General features: G+C 37.0%; 2 long non-coding RNA genes across 2 annotated transcripts in view; one reads left to right on the plus strand and one right to left on the minus strand.

Moving 5' to 3' along the window:
* Nucleotides 1-18,967, minus strand: part of LOC108393435 (uncharacterized) — a 395,153-nt gene that overhangs the window by 328,288 nt on the left and 47,898 nt on the right. The gene's annotated exons all lie outside the window — the stretch shown is intronic.
* On the plus strand, nt 1,414-8,964 carry LOC140849786 (uncharacterized). The gene is made up of 4 exons (XR_012131976.1): nt 1,414-5,852; nt 6,845-6,920; nt 7,559-7,609; nt 8,186-8,964. It is a non-coding gene; the product is annotated as an uncharacterized lncRNA (long non-coding RNA).

Genomic DNA, 18,967 nt, shown 5'->3' on the forward strand with positions numbered 1-18,967 from the left:
TGGAGTGGTTTCCCTCAGCCCTCATGATTATTCATCTTTAATTTCTTTTGTGTAAATTAATGTACCTTTATCAACATACCATCCATATTAGCCTTAGGAATGCTTGTTGTATGACTGCCCTCCTTGCTGTAGGTGAGGCCCAGCTGCTATGCTGACCTTCCCACTCCACCACTCCTGCCACATCGTTGCTTTTGATGGGTTCAGCATTGCCACTGGGACTCAGTTATTTTAGATCCCATCATCCTCATTGCTCTAGAAGAGCCATCTCCTATCATTAAGCACCCCCCACCATAGAAGAGACACCACTAAGTTTCTCAGTGACACTAGTGCCCCTCACTAAGGTTAACCTACTGGCTTTCGTAAATGTAACATCCTCCAGACTCTCCCACAGAACGTATTTGTGTTGACTTGGCTAGGCTACAGTCTTCATTTATTCAATCTTAGGTGTTGCCGTGAGCATTGAATGGAAGGAGCCACAGGCCAGAACATTTCATGAGGCTACTATTTTGACAATAAATAGCATCATCATGTTTGGAGGCACAGGAAGATGAGTCAAGCTACACATGGATGACCATTTGGGGTACTGCATGGGGTCATCCAGACACATCACTGTCCTTGGGCAGGCAATCTGAACAAGGGTCTCTACCTCCAGATAGAAGCCGTGAGTGTAAGGGGCTGGGCTGTAAGAGAAAAAAAAGGACAATGAAAGTAGCCAGAAAAATCTGGGTGACTAAAAATCCACAACTAACAGATAATCGGTTTAGCTGAACCTGGACTCAAGGTTTATCCCAGATATTGATAACCACTGGTCTACATCACACCCAGCTGGAAATTAGGATGTATGTACTACCAACATAGTCTAAGAACCCCACACCATAAAATTAACATACAAATTGGCCCCATGTCTTTAAATCCCTGGAATCTCTGGCAGTGCAAATAGAAACTCTATGGAAAAAACATTCCCAACTCAATATGCATGAAATTCACATATACAGAGCCCTACTGAAAATCATCTTACACAGTTGACAATTATAAACTATGCAAGGAATCTACCACAAATGGGAGCTAGCAAACCCAACAAATAACAGAATTAAACAACAAAATTAAAATAATGGAAAACTTTAAGATACTATTAACATTTAAATCGATTAAAGACATATAATAATTAAAAACAAAAGAACAAGACTCTGTGGAAAACTACTCAGAATTCAGCAGAGAGAGAGAATAAATACAGGAATATGAAAGAGTTTAACAGACATGGAACATTGAATGAGAAAGTCCATTATAGGATTCCCAGAAATTTTATGTTTCTTTTTCATATATATGTAAAAGAAACATAAAATGTTATATGATTATATAAAATGTTTATTGATGGGAGTACCCAACATCAGATATATATTCATTTTCCCCAGGTTAATCTCTAAATTCCCTGCAACTCAAATTTAAAAATCACAATAGATTCTTTTCTTTCTTTCTTTTCTTGACCTACATGTGTTATGTGTTTAACTTGTTAAGCTGATCCTAAAATTCATGTGGAAGAAGAAATATCCAAGAGAAGCATTTTATTTTTTAGTCACGAACAAGAAATGGCAAGATTACATCTGGTTGCAAAGTAACAAAAAAATTATCTAAGTGGCTTATATTAACTGTGTAAATTAAATTTGTATCACATAACAAAAGTATATCTACCTATAAAGAGAAAAAATGAGAATATGCTAACCAAAGCATTTGGATCTGGATCTATCTACCAGTTATTTCTTAATCTAAATTAATAAACTGACATTGTAATTGTGTATCAGTCTCTATGAGTTTGGCTAATATGAGTCAGCTACTAGAAGGACCTATTTTCAACACAGTCATAAAGTCAAATTTCTGATCCTAAAGTCAAGGTCATTATAAATTCATGAAAGTAAATGCCAGCTTGTTGAGGTCACTTGATGTATGACCATCTGACCTTCAGGTAGCAGCTTCTCTACTTAGCCATATTGGAAGCTTTCCAATTCAAAACTAATTCCTTCTATGCCAATTCCATGTTTATTTACTATCCTTGCTGATTTGAAACTCAGCCTCCCATATTAATCTTTATAAAATAAGATTTCTCCATTCAATATGACACTCACCAATCAAAATTGTTTATGATGTGCTAGACACTGCTCTAAAGTGGAAGGTGAGGTGGATCATTACAACACATTAGAGAAAAAAGAATCTGTTAGATGACTAAGTAATCATTGCCGTTTCAGAGTATGATGTAGATTTCACAATAAGCATATGGCACTGTGCTTTGCCTAAAGTGGCACCCAATAAATACTTTGATTAATTGGTTGTCACAGCAAATAAAATAAAAACAACATCACAATTCATAATTTTCGGGTATTAAAATTCCCCAGAAATGTTTCCTTACCATGTTACTCCCATCATATGCTTAGTAGAGACAAATTAAGTCAAACCAAATTAATAGGTTAAATAAGTTCAAGATGCTTGAATGAGACATGCAGCACCATGATATAAAGGCCTATTCAAGTAACACCACTCTTGTCTAAGCTGATCTTTTTTCAGAGTAATTATCAGCACATCCTAACATGACACTGAGAGGTAATTAAATGCACTTTGGTCTGAAGCAGGGAGAAGGATGTGGGAGAGGGAATCGGTTTTTTTTTTCCCTTCACAGTCAAAAAATCAAAGAAAACTGCGGTTTAATGCTCCAGGACACTACCCTGCTGGTATCGGGGGAGCTCTCGTGGCTCTCCCATAATATCTTTCTGTTCGTGTTGCTGGACAGACTTTCTTCCTTAATGACACTACATAAATCACTACTGGAGAAATAATTCACAGCCACTGAGAAGGAAAAGGGGTTGGGGGAACCCACCTTCATAGATTACAATGGGAAGCCCTGAATTTTCAGCAGATTTTATGAAGACAGAAACAGGAGGCAGTTGGGTAGGTATTTGAAACATATTGTGCCCAAACAGATTTCCAATCTTCATGCTGTAGCTGAGCTCCATCTGTTTTATCATTGGACACAACACAGGCTGAGGCAAAATGTGCTGTTAAAATTTTCGGCAGGTTGGGAAGGAGGGGAAATGGTGAGCTACAGAAGGTCCCCAAAATTAACTGCCTTCTCCCTAGCCACATTTAACAATGCGCTTAAAGAGAGCAGCAAAATTTGAGACCTACTTTTCCCAATCAATCCTGGGGATCAAGACTTTCTTACCAGGGAGAATCAAACACAGGAAGAAGAAATGATTTGGAATATGTTCCTCTGGAGAGAAAGCCAAAAAAGATGAGAAACTTAACTCTTGGCACATTTCTCCCACTGATTACCTCAATTTTGATAAAACACAAAAGATGAGTAGGAGATTGTAAATCTATCTCATTCACATTTGTGACAACAGGTAAGAAATTATTGGCATAATTCATTACAGGATCTTCTTTTCAGGAAGACGGGGCTTTTGTCATTATCCCCAAAAGGTAACCTTGGATAAACTTCCATTTATGCTATTTATAAGTTTCACCCCATGAGTTGTTCTGCTGAGAGGTATAAACAATTATTCTACTAACATATCAATTACTGCATTTGATATAGTGGTTTAATCTGAATGATTCAAATTAAAAGATTTATTCTCTTGAATTTGCGATGGGCTTTAATTTTTCACTTGCATCTTTTTGGAAAAGCATCATGCTGCTCAGGGAAAACCTTTCTTAGAGGAAAATTTCTAAGGGGAGATCAGAAGGATGCCAGATGTAATGGAATAATAGTCGAACAGTATATTAATTGACATGTTTTATCTTCTGAGAGTTTCTGTTACCTCTGACCCTGCTCCCTTCAAACAGCTAGCCTGGAAGAATCCACCCCCTCAGAGGAGGATTATTTTAGAAGAACTCTGAGAAGCAGAGTGTCAAGGCTTAGATCCCAGGTATTTAACAAAAGAATCAGAGGAATATAGATCAAACCATACCATGCAGCTTTGTCTATCTATATAAATATATATAATTTGTCTATATATATAAATATGTGAACCACATGCAAAACTTAAACATTTTGTCCATCTGATTCATGGGAACCACCTGACTGTATGGAATTATGACCTGTGGCCCACATTTGTCCAGCTAATATTTACTTGGTGCCTCCTCTCCTGTACAAGATTTGTAAGGAATAAGATTATAAGTAGGCTGCCTTTCCTGTCCTCCGAGAGCTTAGCTCACAGAGGCAAGAGATATATCCAGGGAAGTCCAGTTGCCATTCAGCCTAAAACGCCACCCACCCCCCAGCACGTATGTCCTCCATATCATCAAAGCTTCTAAGGCTGGAGCTGACCCAGAATCCTCTTGCAGAATTACTGGAGAGGACTTGTAATAGATGTGGAAGGCGAAGGTGATTCTTTGATTCTCTAGAGGCATCTGCACACAAACGCACAAGCATTATCTTTGAGAAGCACCCACTTGGTGCAGCAGACTGAGACATTTAGCAACAGCTCCTCGGAGATTCTCAGGAAGTGTGGCAGCTTGTATAGAAGCTTTTGCAAACGACTTTAAGTGCTTTGGGCTGTAGGCTTCAATGTCAATTCCTCTGACCCTTAGGGAAGCCCCTCTGACCTTTGGGGACAGTTTTATGACCTCTGCCCTGGTGCCTCCTCCCTCTCTCTTCCCGGCTCTTCCACAGGTTGTCTAAATACCTAATTCTCATTGAACTCTTTACATCTAGAACACAAAGACTGGCTTTTATTTTCCTGACCAAACTCTCACTTGCCTATCAGGTTAGGGAGTGTGAATTTACCGTGCCCCTACAGATAACCACATTCATATGAACAGTGTCTATCTCTGGGATATTCCAGCTCAGTGATTTCAGATTAACTGTCCCTTTGTACAAAAATAAACCAGTCCATCTAGAGAAAAGGTACTTTTACCTAAGACAATTGATTTTCAGTCAATTATTCTTAAAGTTATCAAGCTAGTTCTGCTTATAAACATTCAAAACTTCTGAATAATAATGCATTTTAATTTCATGATGACAGTTATGTTGGGCATCTCTAATAGCTTAAAATGAATACATACCTCTTAGCAGGTATGTTTTTATTCGCACTTACAGGTGTTAAAGCTGAAACATATAAGAGCCAGTAGTAGTAGCTCTGACACATTCCCTATTTTGGAAGAACATTAAAAGCTCAATATCATTTGAAATAGAAAGGTTTAAAAATAATGGTAACTTTTTATGGCCAGCCTCATGAATGTTATAAGGGGCCACACCTTGCACCTTCACTCTAAACTGAAGAATACAGGTTATACATATTCAAGGGATTAATTTTAACTCTCAGGAACATTTTATTTTATTTTCCTGAAGATTTTTACTCAAAATTTCCACTTTGGGTATTTCCCAATACATGTTGGTCCCAGCGTCTACCAAATTCACTAGATTGCTCACATATAATGCCAAGGGTGCAGCCGCGGTCACAGTAAAAAATAAAAAAGCTTGCCCTGGTTTGAGAGCTGAGAGGCCCTTCCCTCGGTGGCTGTATGAACAGGCTTCTCCTGTCAGGGCTTTAGACGCGCAGAGCCCTGAGGCGCTGGGAGCCTGACTTTTCTGGAGTTCCCAGTGGCCTCTTCCTGTCGGGAGCTGCTGTCCTGACTGCTGACGGCGCGTGTCTTCCTCACTTCCGGTCCCAGGCTGCCCTGCTCTCTGCCGGGCTTTGTTTCCCATGTACCTGGTTCAGAGCTTCTCCCTGAGCAGCCCTGTGACGCCCAAGCCCCATTGCTGACGTGTGGGGCCCATGCATCTGCCTTCCTCCACCTTCCTTACCTTAACAAGACCCACCCAGCCCCAGCAGTAATGCGAGGAAGGGGGAAGAGATCTAACGGTTAGTGAGAGACACAGGCTAAAGTTCCTGAGTGTGCGGTTCCTCAAAGAGCATCCCAGCCGCATTGAGTCACCTGATACCAAGTGAAGAGATTCTGGGTGATGTGAGCCTCAGAGTCCTCTTCTGTCGTAATTAATGCCAACTCTTCCAGTAGTGGTTTGAACTAAAACAACATACTCCAAGCACCAAGCACAGTGCCCGGCACGTGGTAACAACAATCACAATAGTAGAAACCAGCACTGATGGAGCAATAAATGTGTCTGGGAAAGGGGACTTGCTATGCCACTTACTAGCTCTGTGCCTTGGGACAAAGCCCTTCCCCTCACTGAGCCTTCTGGCCTCAGCTGTTGGATGGGTCTAGTAATACCTGTGCTGCTCACTCACAGCTGCCGTGAAGGGCAAAGGAGAACACCTATGAGAAGGAGACCCATAAACTGTAAACTGCTAAACAAAAGGAAGCTTGTGCAAGTCACTCCCTTGCACCCCCAGCTTGCTTTGGTGGATTGGAAATCTTAGGACCCACAGAGTCAGAAGTATTGGAAAGCACTGGGGTAGAAAAACGAGTATCAGAAAGCTTGTGTTCAATCAGAACACATAAAACCTATTCATAATGAAAACCTGCACATACAAATAAATCAAAGCACAACCTTACCAGCATTGTTGCCAAAAAAAAAAAGAATGGGCAGAAATAAAAGCTCTGCAAAATCTAAGAAGCTGCACTTGCTTTATTAAACTGCTTTCCCGGTAGCAGCAAGTACATGAATGCAAAGTCCCCAGATTCCTGAGAGGCAGTGTCCCCAGCTATGTATGCACATATCATACTATCCTCCAAAACTCTATTAACTAAACTCCTACTTTGCAATTCCAGAATCACATGGTAACCCCTGTGCTGGAAAAATACATATATATTTTACACACACACCCTCCAGTATAAGAACACGTTGTTAAAATCATTCAGTCATAAGCTATTGCTTCTTTTTTTTAACAAACAGGATTACCAGAGCAAGAAGAAACATCATTACGGAATCTGGATGTGTGGGAGGGTGACAGAAGGATGAAGGGCAAACTGTAAGTTGGGCTCCCTGGCGGAATTCAAACAAGTAGTCAGGTTTCTGCGTATGGAAAGGAAAGAAGTTTCAATTGGACTATGTTCAACAGGACATGAGCCCGGAAGGCCTGCTTTAGTCTTATGATATAAAAAGAAGTTATATAAGTTGAACAAATGCTCCTCTCTTTCAGGAATGTCTTACACAAGTTGTACCAACTGTCAGAAGCTTCGGGGAAATAGCTGGTGGTAAAAATGTTTGTCCAGGGCTCAGCTGATAGGCATCCATTGCAAAACTCTCCCTGGTATTTATTATCCTCACCCTGCCTCCAGCACACTCACCCTGCCCACCAGTCAGGCCTAGCGGACCACCTCCAAGTGGAATCCTCACTACCCTGTTGCCCTTCTGAGGTCCCGCCAACAGATCAGGGAGGTGTGCCTCTGAGAGCCTCTTCCTTGTTCCTCCCTGGGCCGTACCTGTTTTGGACATAAACAGCAGCCTCCTCTCCACAGCAGTTCACCAAATAGAAACCACATTGTTCAAATCCACACTAGGAAAAACATTATCGGTTGTAGGTGGGAATATCTCATTGCAGAAAGATAGCTTCAATGACGTAACCACTCCTAGCTCTGACTCTATGATCCTTTCCAACTTTTCAAGGGAAAAAATTCCAGATGGGCTGAAGAATGGAAGGAGTGAGAGAAGAAAACGGTAAAAATCTTTTTAGATCTGTTGATTTTGTATGATTAATATCCCCACCTAAGGAATGAGATCTTCACTTACTGAAAAATCACTATTGCTTATGCTACTGTCTCTGTCCTGTGTGTCTGGGGAGATGGGCCACATGACCAAAATAACAACAGTGGTAATAAACCACCTGTTCTGGGACGCGCACCGTGTTCCAGGTGCTGTTCAGGGCGCCCTGCATTTACAAAGCTGCTGAAGGCTCACAGCAACCTGTGAGGCTGGAGCTGTAGCTGGTCCACTGCTTCCTTTATGTGCACATCCCACAGCTGGCGGGTGACACAGCTCTTCCCCCAGCGGTGCTCTCTCCTGGGGTGGCATCTGGGGCCATTGTTCGCAGGGACTTCCATTACCACTTCTTGACATCACAGGATGTCATGCCTCTGATCCTTAAGCAACGTTTCCACAGCCATGAAGTTTCTATGCTTTTCTATTTTTATAAATCAACCCAGATGTGTCTTTCTGGGAGTTGTTTTTCTGGGAAACTGTGCCCTCTTTCTTTTCCTAGGCTGTGCTAACACACTGTTGTCCTTCATTTCCCAGCTATGTCCAGTACAGCTTGATGAATGGATTTTTGAACTACTAGCTCACTGTGCTCCAGGGCAGCACTGTAATCTGGTATGTGTTAATTGGATTAATCATGACCTTTGGTTCATGACACATGGTCATCCTTGGGCTGTGACCGTTCAGCTCTATTTAGTTATTTACTTGTTTTTAATAATGTAATAAACATCTGTTGAACTCATTTCCCAAAACAAAAAAAAAGACTAGAAAACAGCTTTGATTGCGGCATTATTTACAATAGCCAAGATATGGAAGCAACCTAAGTGTCCAATAGTAGAGGAATGAATCAAGATGTGTTATACATACAGAATGGAATATTAGAATGAAATCTTGCCATGTGAAACAACACAAATGGACCTAGAAGGCATCATGTGAAGTCATATTATACCCTAAGAGGCATAAACAAAACAAACAAACAAAACAAGAAAACCATAAACAGACTCATAAATACAGAGAACTGGTGGTTGTCCAAGGGCAAGGGAGAGGGGGATGGGAAAAATAGGTGAAGGAGATAAAGAGGTAAAAACTTCCAGTTATAAAATAAGTAAGTCAAGGAGATGAAAAGTACAGCATAGAAAATACAATCAATAATGCTGTAATAATAACTTTATCTGGTGGCAGATGGTAACATACTGACTATGGTGAGCATTTTGTACTATATAAATATTAAATCACTATGGTATACACCTGAAATATATGTCAACTACACTTAAAACCTTTTTTAAAGACTAGAAAATAATTCCCATCTCATCACACACTCCCCACCAACCTTACCCCTATCTCCTAAATCTCCATTATTTTGAAAGTAAGTTAGTAAATTATAGTATATATATATATATACTATAATTTACTAACTTACTATATATATATATATACTATATATATATATATATATATACACACACACACACAGTGGAATACTATACATCAATGAAAGTGAATGAATTAAAACTGTAATTATGAACAGGCATAAATTTCAAACATTCATTACCCCTGAGCAAAGAGGGAAGATAGAGCTAGGATTGCGGCAGGTACAGAAGGGTTTCAATTGTATTTATAACGCTTTATTTCTTAAGCAGAATGCTAGAATGCAAAAATCATTTGTATTATCCATGCTTTTCTATATGCCTACTTATTTCATAATAATGAGTTTTTGTAAAATAATTTTTAAGGTACTTTTTCTGCAGCTTTAGTTCATCCTCTGTTATTTAAGATAGGGAAGAAACAGATGCTATAGCTTGGGAGGGTCCCTGTGGTTCACTGCCATCCCCACCACCACATCACCCTTCTGAACAATTAAGAGTATTCTGTAGCTCTGGTATGTGACATCCCTGACCTTGAACTTCATCAAGAAATTCCTGATGGATCCACAGCCAGGCTGTTCTAGAAGCCATATTTCAAATCCTTCTAGTTGGTCAGTAATTTGTCATTTGTCCAGGAAAGTGATGGTAGATAACCACGTGTACCGCAAGGTTCTATATAACCATCATGGCAGACCTATAGCAAAATAAAGTAGAAACTATCATTGCTATAAGAGTTTTAACTCACTGTAAATGAAGTCAACAAAAAGAAAATTCTGCCTAATTAAAATCATTAATGATACACTAGAAATGCTATTTGTAATATTCCAGGTCAAACTAAGAAAGAACCAATTGAGCTTTTATTCTTTAATAGAACCAAACAAAACTGCATTGTGCAGCTACAAGAGCTCAGAGAGACCTGAGGTTGAACCCAGTCTGATGCAGACATGTTTTACTTTGGCAAGTGACCTAGCCTCAGTATGTCCTTTCCTTAATATAGGAACAACGATCACAACAAAGCAAGGGGTTTGTAGAATTGTAGGAGGCAATACCTGTAAAGCACCCTGCACAGTGCTGGCACCTAGCATGTTTCCAGCACATATAAATCTATCCCTCTGCCCTGTGACAGTCAAATTGGCCAAGATAAACAAGAAAATTTTTAAAGCCCCCTTATTGTTACTGAAACTGTTCTTGAGATGTTCTTAAAGTCTTCAATGTCCCAGCAAAGGCAAGATAAATATCAAGGAGAAACAAAGAGGTTCACACAAAATATATGAATTTCTGTTTTGTCGCAGTTTCCTAATCCTTCTTAAGGTATAGGCTACCAGTGAATTTATAGGATTGAAACATGGTAGAAAGGAACATTTAAAAAATGATAAAGTGATAAAACAATGAGAAAAAGATTATAATAAAGACATAATCTGATTAAAAAGATGGTTAATGGGTTTTATTAGTGTCTTTACATTTTCTTTAAAGGATGAGATGTTGAAAAACGTTTTTACAAGTTTGAAGACCAGAACAAGAGGACATGGATTTCAACCAAATCAGAGAGATTTCAGTTCAACTTCAGAAAAAACCTTTTTAACCATCAGTGCTGAAAAACACTATGAGTGGTGGTGGAATTTCCATCCCTGGAAATTTTCAAACAGATTATTATTTGTCCTTTATATTTGGAAGTATTCCCTGCTTAACAAACAAATCCTTTTAAAACTCTATGATTAAAAATATATATATAAATATGCATTGCACATATTTATGAATATCTGTGTATGATACAATATTCTAAAATGGTACTTTGAATTTTTATCAAAACTCTAATTCTAAATTACAATTTTTAGATGGTACTTTTTTCCAAATCAATAGTTATCAAAAGCATTTTCCCATGTTATTTAATATTCTGAGGGAAATGTAATATTCCTTCATTTTTTGGTTGTTTCAGATTTTTCTTTAGTATCAACAACTCTGATGAACACAAACACTTTTGAAAGTCGTCTTGTCTATCACCCTCCAAAATATGTACCAAGTTACACTCCAGCCAGAGCTATCTACTTCAACTCACCTTCAGTTGCTCTTACATTAATATTTAAGACCTTTTTGCCTTACATTTAGCAGGGAAATAGTGTACTCTTATTATTTTAATATGCATATCTTTGACTACCAGTGAGGCTAAAGATTTTTTTAATAAGTTCATTCAAAACACCTGATTTGCCCTGAAACCGCTCATGTAAAGGTGACCCTTTCAAAGAGTCCTCTACTCATCTGTCTGCAGAGACTCTTAAGCAATAGTCCTAATTCAAACCTAGTTCTGGGATATCAAAGTTAGGCAGTAATTTATTAAGATTCAACAGCTTGTCATTTAGGTCCATACCAGTTATTTACCCCCTGTTTTTCAGTTCTCATTGAAAATATGAAAATCCTAGGGTGGGGGGAAGGGGAGAGTTGGCTTTCTAAATAGACCCATTTTTCAGAGAGAGGCTGCAAATTTTCCCTGAAACAATGGGAAACTAATTTAATGAGAGGTTCTTAGGGTACTTCCACATCAGTAGTCCTGTATCTCACCTAACTGCAAACATTATATATATATTCAATTACAGCACTCCTTTATTAATTAAAGAATGACTTTAGCCTTTATAGAATAATTAATAGCATCCCAAGGAAAAACACATGCAAATTGTAAGCCATTCTCTTTATTCTCTAATAATACTCTATGAGAGTTTATAAAATGTGGTATTTTTTCTTGGAATAAGTAAACTGAAGCACTAATGTTTAATAAAAATATTTTATTACTTTTTCTTTATTAAATAATATTCCTAAGACTATTAATGAAGACATCAGCAAAAATAACCTAGATACAACAACAGTTAATTAGAACATGCCAAAAAGATAATTTTGAAAAGTTCAAATCCTAAATGGAGTACAGATGTTTAATAACAGGAAACTATTATTATTATTAAATTCTATATATCAAACATGAGTTTTAATGAACAAAGTTCTGCCACTTTTGGGGTCACTTATCTTTAAATAAGAATCAAGGTAGGGAGTTTCTCTCTCTACTCCTCAATACAAAAACTATAGGAGCTTCCAGCCATGATGGAGTAACTGGAACCAAAACAGCTCCCCCTCTAAAACAATTACAAAATTGAAAAAAATAAATATTTTCAGAAAATGGTTAACAGGCAGTAAAAAATAGTAATCCCTGAGGAAATAGAAACTCACAATGTAAGTTCTAGTATCACCCAGTTCTCTGCCTAGGGAAAGTTTCCTGATTAAGGTGAAAAGAAAGGGAGTCCAAGCAGAGCATGGTATTTTGGCTAAGCTGAGCAGGCAGAGATCAGAATTCAAGGCAGCTAGAATGCTGGACTTTTCAGGGCAAGGGCACTGGAGAGGCGTGAGCTGTGCAGAAAGAGGGCCCTGGACATCTATGTAGGAGTCTCCTATGACCCATAGTTGTAGGTTGTGTTGTACACATACAGGATGAGACCACTCAGGGCTTACTAGATAGCAGTTGCTAAAGAGTTGAGAACAAAACAGAGATACTAGAAGTTAAAAACTGATGGGTAATGTTGAAGCTCCAGTACTACCAGAGTGGAGAGATCTAATTAACACTCTATTAACACCCTTGGAATTCATCTGAAACACTGAAAATCCATTTCTTAATAAGACCTATTATAAACCTGCTCTAACAAACCTAAAATCTATCCCAGATTTAAAATATTTATAAAGACAGAGTTCAGAGATTAATTAGAGGACTTGAGATATACCTTAAGCTTTTCAAAGATACAAGTTCAAGGTGATTGGCCAAAATTGAACTGCCTATTAATACAAGAATTAACATTCTTTACAGGAAGATAACTGAATCCAGAGTCTTCACAATCATGTCAATAATTATATTAAATGTATATGGACTAGACACCACAATTTAAAAGCAAACATCATTAGACCAGATAAAAATGCAAAATCCAACTATATATTATCTACAAAAGATACATATGAAATGTAAAAAACAGAAAACTTGGACATCAAAGGCTATTAAAAACATACTATGTAAATAGTAAATGTAAGAAAGCTAGAGTGGCTACATTAATATCAGACACAGTGGACTTTAAGAAAAAAAGTATTATAATAAATAAAGAAGGAAATTATATGTAATAAAAGAAGTTTGTCAGAAAGGCATAACAATCTTAAATATTTAATCACCTAATAACAGAACATAAAAATTCATGAAGCAAAAACTGAGACTTAAAGGGACAAATCTACCTACCATCTACAGACCAATCCACATAGTCAGATATTTTATAATACTCGTTTTCCAGTGTACTTGACAGAATAAATATAAAACAAAATAATGAAGTATATAGAATATCTAAATAACATAATTTATCAAATTAGCCTAATTAACATTTACTGAACACTACACTCAACAACTACCAAATACACTTTTGATTTCCAGAGCACATAAATGGTCACCCAGATATACCACATGCTGAGGTATAATATATAATTCAATGAATTTCAAGGGGTTTAAATCTCACAGAATATATTTTCTGACCAAAATGGAAAAGAAATAACATTTGAGTCATTATATGGGCAGGTAATGAAAAGACATTCAAGATGATTGTGTCTTGGAAAAACACACCATTAAGATTAGGGTGAGCCATAAAAATAATTCATGAGAAAAAAATAACAAAAAGATAGGGTGGTCTTAGGAAGAAAATGTTAGTAAGCAATCAGAAAGAGAGATTCTATGAAGGAGATACAACAGCCATTTTTTAAATTAAAGTATAGTTGATATATAATATTAGTTTCAAGTATACAACTTATTCAACAGTTATCTACATTATTAAATGCTCACCCCTACTAGTGTAGTTACTATCTGTCAACCTAGAAAGATGTTACAGAATTATTGACTATATTCTCTGTGCTGTACTTTCATCCCTGTGACTAATTTATATTAAGATTGAGGTTTTGTGCCTCTTTAACCCCTTCACATTTTTCACTCACTCACCCCAACCCCTCCCCCATGGTAACCACCAGTCACTTCTCAGTCAGTGTCTATGAGTCTACTGCTGTTTTGTTCATTTGTTTTGTTTTGCTCTGTTTTGTTTTTAGATTCCACGTACAAGTGAAATCATATGGTATTTGTCTTTCTCTGGCCTATTTCACTTAGCATAATACCTTCGATCTCAATCCATGTTGTTGCAAATGGCAGGATTTCTTTCTTTCTTCTTTTATTTTGGTATCATTAATCTACAATTACATGAGGAACATCATGTTTACTAGGCTCCCCCCTTCACCAAGTCCCCCCCCACAAGCCCCATTACAGTCACTGTCTTTCTTTTTTATATCTGAATAATATTCTAATATTTTTATTCTTCTCCAAATGGTCCTGGAAATGAGAAAGCTGATATCTATGTAGGTCACTGAATCCTCTAAATTCTTCAGGAAATCTGTATTAGAATATCTTTTAAATTTTATCAGTGTTCGCCAAACTTTATGTGCATAAAAAAGACCTGGGGCTCTTGTTAAACTGCAGATTCCTATTTAACACATCTGGGCTGGGTCTGAGACTGTATTTCTAAAAGTTCTCAGGTGATGCTGACATTTCTAAACTGCAGCATTTGTATAGCAAGTTTTAGAATAGACCATGTCATATGGCCTGCCCATCCAATCATGTAAAAAATAAACAAATCCCATTGTTAAACAAAATAATGAAGGATATATTTTCCCATTCCACAACCCTTTCATCATGAATTATGAACTGATGTTATAGAAAGCATAAAATACATTTTAAATATACTTGAATCTTGAAAGTGATTTCTCCACAAGCAAGGAAAAAGATAGGGAAAAAGCGGGAGGAGAGAGCAGGAAACTGGAGAGAGTGACCCTTTACTTCCTGCAGCTTGTAATAGGGACAACATTGTCTACCATATTTCCCAGAAGAGAGCTATGTGAAGGACTTTGTATTTCTCAGATGACAAAACCAATGTAATTAAAAATACCATTTGCTCTCATGAAATATGTTATAGGCACCCTTTTTGATGAATTTATAAAGAAGATGTGACCCTAAGAAAAAGAATCTATACATATCTCCTGGAGAGAAATTTGAGGGCTACTAAACTCTGTCAGGATTTAATGACTAGCTGAGTGAAACTGCAAAAGATCCTTTAAAATGTATAGCACACCTAAATAAGGTAGACAATACAATCTTGCTCACTAAAAGACTGAGTCAATGGACTTTCCTTATTGTCTTTCTGTCAATTATCATGGAATTTGAAATCAAAATCCAAATTCAAGCATGCCAATCGTATTCTTTCCTTTAGTCATAGATTCATTCAACCAATGTTTGGTTACACCTAGTGGTTGCAGGCGTGGTATTGTTACAACAGTATTTATCAAAAAAGAATTCATGTTCCCCACAGATCATTTTTTTCAAGTAAGGTGGTTTTTTTACCTGTAATCATTAACTTTTATTTGGAAATAATTTCAGACTTACTGACAAGCTGCAATAGTACAAAGAGCACCCGTACATATGCTCTTTACCCGTATTCTCCTATTGTCAACATTTTGCCAATTTTCTTTATCATTCTGAACCATCTGAGGCTAAACTGCATACACCATGGCCCTTTACCCCAGACGCTTCATGTGTATTTCCTAAGAATAAGGATATTCTCTAACAAACCACAATATTGTTATCAACTTCAGTAAATTTAATATTGATGCAATACTTCTAGCTAAACTACCATCTGGGTTCCAAATTTGTCACTTGCCCCAATAACATCTTTTATAACAGTTTTTCCTTCAGAACTGAATCCAATCTAAGGTCAGATATTGCACTGTTGCCATGTCCTTTAATGTTGAAAATTCTTTAGCCTTTCTTTGTCTTTTATGACACTTGTATTTTTGAAGAATTTATTCTTTCATTTTCTAATAGAATATTCCTCATTTAGAGTTGTCTGGTGTTTTCTCATAATAAACAGATTGTGCATTCCTTGCAGGAATTCTATATATGTTATGTCCTTCTCAAGGTATCACATCCAGAAAGGATTTAAATTTAATATGCTTTTTAAAAATTGAGTGGAATGCTCTTATTACAGAAAAGAAATTTTTATGTTTAGGACAAGAAGTCATCCATTTTATGCATATATTTTCTGAGCTGTTGTGTGCATTACCTTTTCTGTAATGTTGTTTTATGATCTAGCATTCAGTAGCTATAGGCTATTCACTAGCCTATGAGAGCTGTAGGAGGAACCATCCAGAGCCATCTCTATAATATTCATTAAATCATTTCAAATGAGTTTTCAAAAAGTGTTTTCTTTTTAAAATATATTTATAAATAAGACCTCTAAAGTGAAAATATTTCTATGTGCCCCATGTTGCTTACTCATTTATCATAACCTTCACTGAATTAAATGAGGTGTTTAAGTCTTGTTGCAGCAGACATTAACACTTATATCTCTGAATTGACACCAAACTACCATTAAGTATGGCATGATTTCATGAGGTTTGGGCTCTGGTTTACTACATGTCTGTATTACAGATGAATTCTAGAGAAAAAGTGCATCCTGACAGCTGGTTTCAGTTCATTTTACTTTTAAAGAACATTTGTTTTCAATTTGTCTATAAATAATGGGAGAAAACACAGCTGAGGGGCCCCATGTGATTTTTATAGAAGGTTCATTTTTAGAAATCTGATAAGCTTATAACCACATATGTTTAGAATCATTCTAGTACAAAATTCAGAAACTTGGGGTAGGGGAATCCTACTTGTTAAGCAACTCAATGTTTATTTTATCTATCTATTACTTAGCACTACTTATCAAAAATTCTGTGCTTTTAGAAGTTTTAGAAAGCTTAAGTACATGTTAAACTTGAAAATGCTCATTATAAAAATTTAGCATGTAGCTGTTACTTAGTGATCATACTTTAAAACTGTTAAGTACATGGGCAACAGAAATGATAACTATATGTGCTAATGACATAGAATGAGAAAATTATTCATGTGCACATGGATCTATTAGAAGTATGGCAATACATTTCAGCATGTGGACATACTGGGTATGGGTATGTTCGTATTGTTAAGAAGATCTGTCTTATACCGTTCTTCTAAAGGAGAACAAACCTAGCAAAACAAAACAAATTTTAATAGATCTTGAATATAAAAGACACTTTTCTGCTGAGCAAAGATATGGCCAACAGAATTTAATTTTATGTGTACTATAAGTTTTTTTAGTAGATGACAGTTAACTAAATCTTCATTTGTCAGAGAAAATGCTCTGCTTTGGAAACTCAACAAGCAAATTCTAACCAGAAATAAGTTTGTTTTATATAGAGTCATTCTGTAAGTAGCCACAACTAAAGGTAACTATAATTAAAGTCCTAGTTTCCTTAAGTGAGATTGAACTGAATTTCAAACACTGGATGAAGTATTTAAAATCATTGATAAGATTTTAAACTACCGCTTTAAAAAGTTCTAGAAAATTTTAACATAAATTTTTACTAATATGTCTCCTACAGTCCAGTTCACAAAGATAAACTTTGACAGACCACAATGACACAGTACAAACTTCACATTAATGTTCAAAACGGAGTCTAATTTCCTTTTAGTCGTCCTGAATAGTACATTTAGGACTGGAAGAAGCCAACAAGAGTCATTTCTGGGTCTCTACCTATTGTTGTAAGAAAATAAACCTAAGATAGACGTTTTCCTTCAGAGCCACTCCAGCATGTCTTCCATCCTTCAGGCATACCGGCGCAAAGATAATCCAGCTGTATGACTCCCCCCACGCACCCAAATGAAGTCCTAGATGACATGACGTGCTTCATTCTTTTTTTTTTGATAAATACTTATCAAAGGGTAAAACTTCCAGTTATAAGACGAATAAACTCTGGGGACCTAATATTCAGCATGGTGACTATAGGTAACAATACTATATTATATACTTGGAAGTTCCTAAGACAGCAGATCTTAAATATTCTTACCACACCAAAAAAAAGAACTTCTCATTCTTTAAGGAGATGGATGTGTTAACTAATCTTATTTTGGGAATCACCTTGCAATATGCACATGTATCAAATCATCCTATTGTATACCTTAAACCTACACAATGTTACATGTCAAGTATCTCTCAACAGCTGAAAAATATATAAAGGGAAGGAAGGAAGGAAGGAAGGAAGGAAGGAAGGAAGGAAGGAAGGAAGGAAGGAAGGAAGGAAGGAAGGAAGGAAGGAAGGAAGGAAGGAAGGAAGGAAGGAAGGGAGGGAGGGAGGGAGGGAAGGAGGGAAGGAAGGAAGGAGGGAGGAGGGAGGAGGGAGGAGGGAGGGAGGGAGGGAGAATTCATTTACAATTGCCATCAGATTAAATTCCTTTCTTAAAGATTTCTCAAATACCATTTCTGAAGCCAAATGATTGGAAATTGGTCAAAACTGAGAGAAAGGAGAAATCTGCCAATCCACAGACTCAGCCTTGCTGTTATTTGTGGAAAGACCTATGAACACCACCTTTATCATAGTAGTTTTCTTTAGGTCTTGAGCATTTTTTCCGAAGAACCACTACAAACGTCACACAAATGAGTAAGAAAGAAGATTTCCTTCTGTACACAATTGACAGAACACATGCTAGATAAAAGGGAATTTACCCAATTGCCAAGGAAGGATGCACTTCAGATTTGCTCATCAAGCACAAAGAAGCTGCTTTTACTGTAAAATAGAAAATGTCAGGATTCGGAAAGTGGCAAAGTAGTAAGAAATGTGGACTTACTTAGGAGCTAACGATCAAGTTTAAATTCTAAATTTGCCACAACTTGCTGTGTATTCTCGGGCACTTTTTTTTGGCTTCAATTGGTTCATCTATAATGAGAATCATAATAGTTATCTCTGGGGTCATTGTGAGGAATGCACTAGTGCATGTGAAGTGCTTAGAACACTGTGTGCAACAAATCAGTGCTTCCAATTGTTTTATGTT

This window comes from Manis javanica, chromosome 5 (assembly GCF_040802235.1).
Source record: "Manis javanica isolate MJ-LG chromosome 5, MJ_LKY, whole genome shotgun sequence".
NCBI lineage: Eukaryota > Metazoa > Chordata > Mammalia > Pholidota > Manidae > Manis > Manis javanica.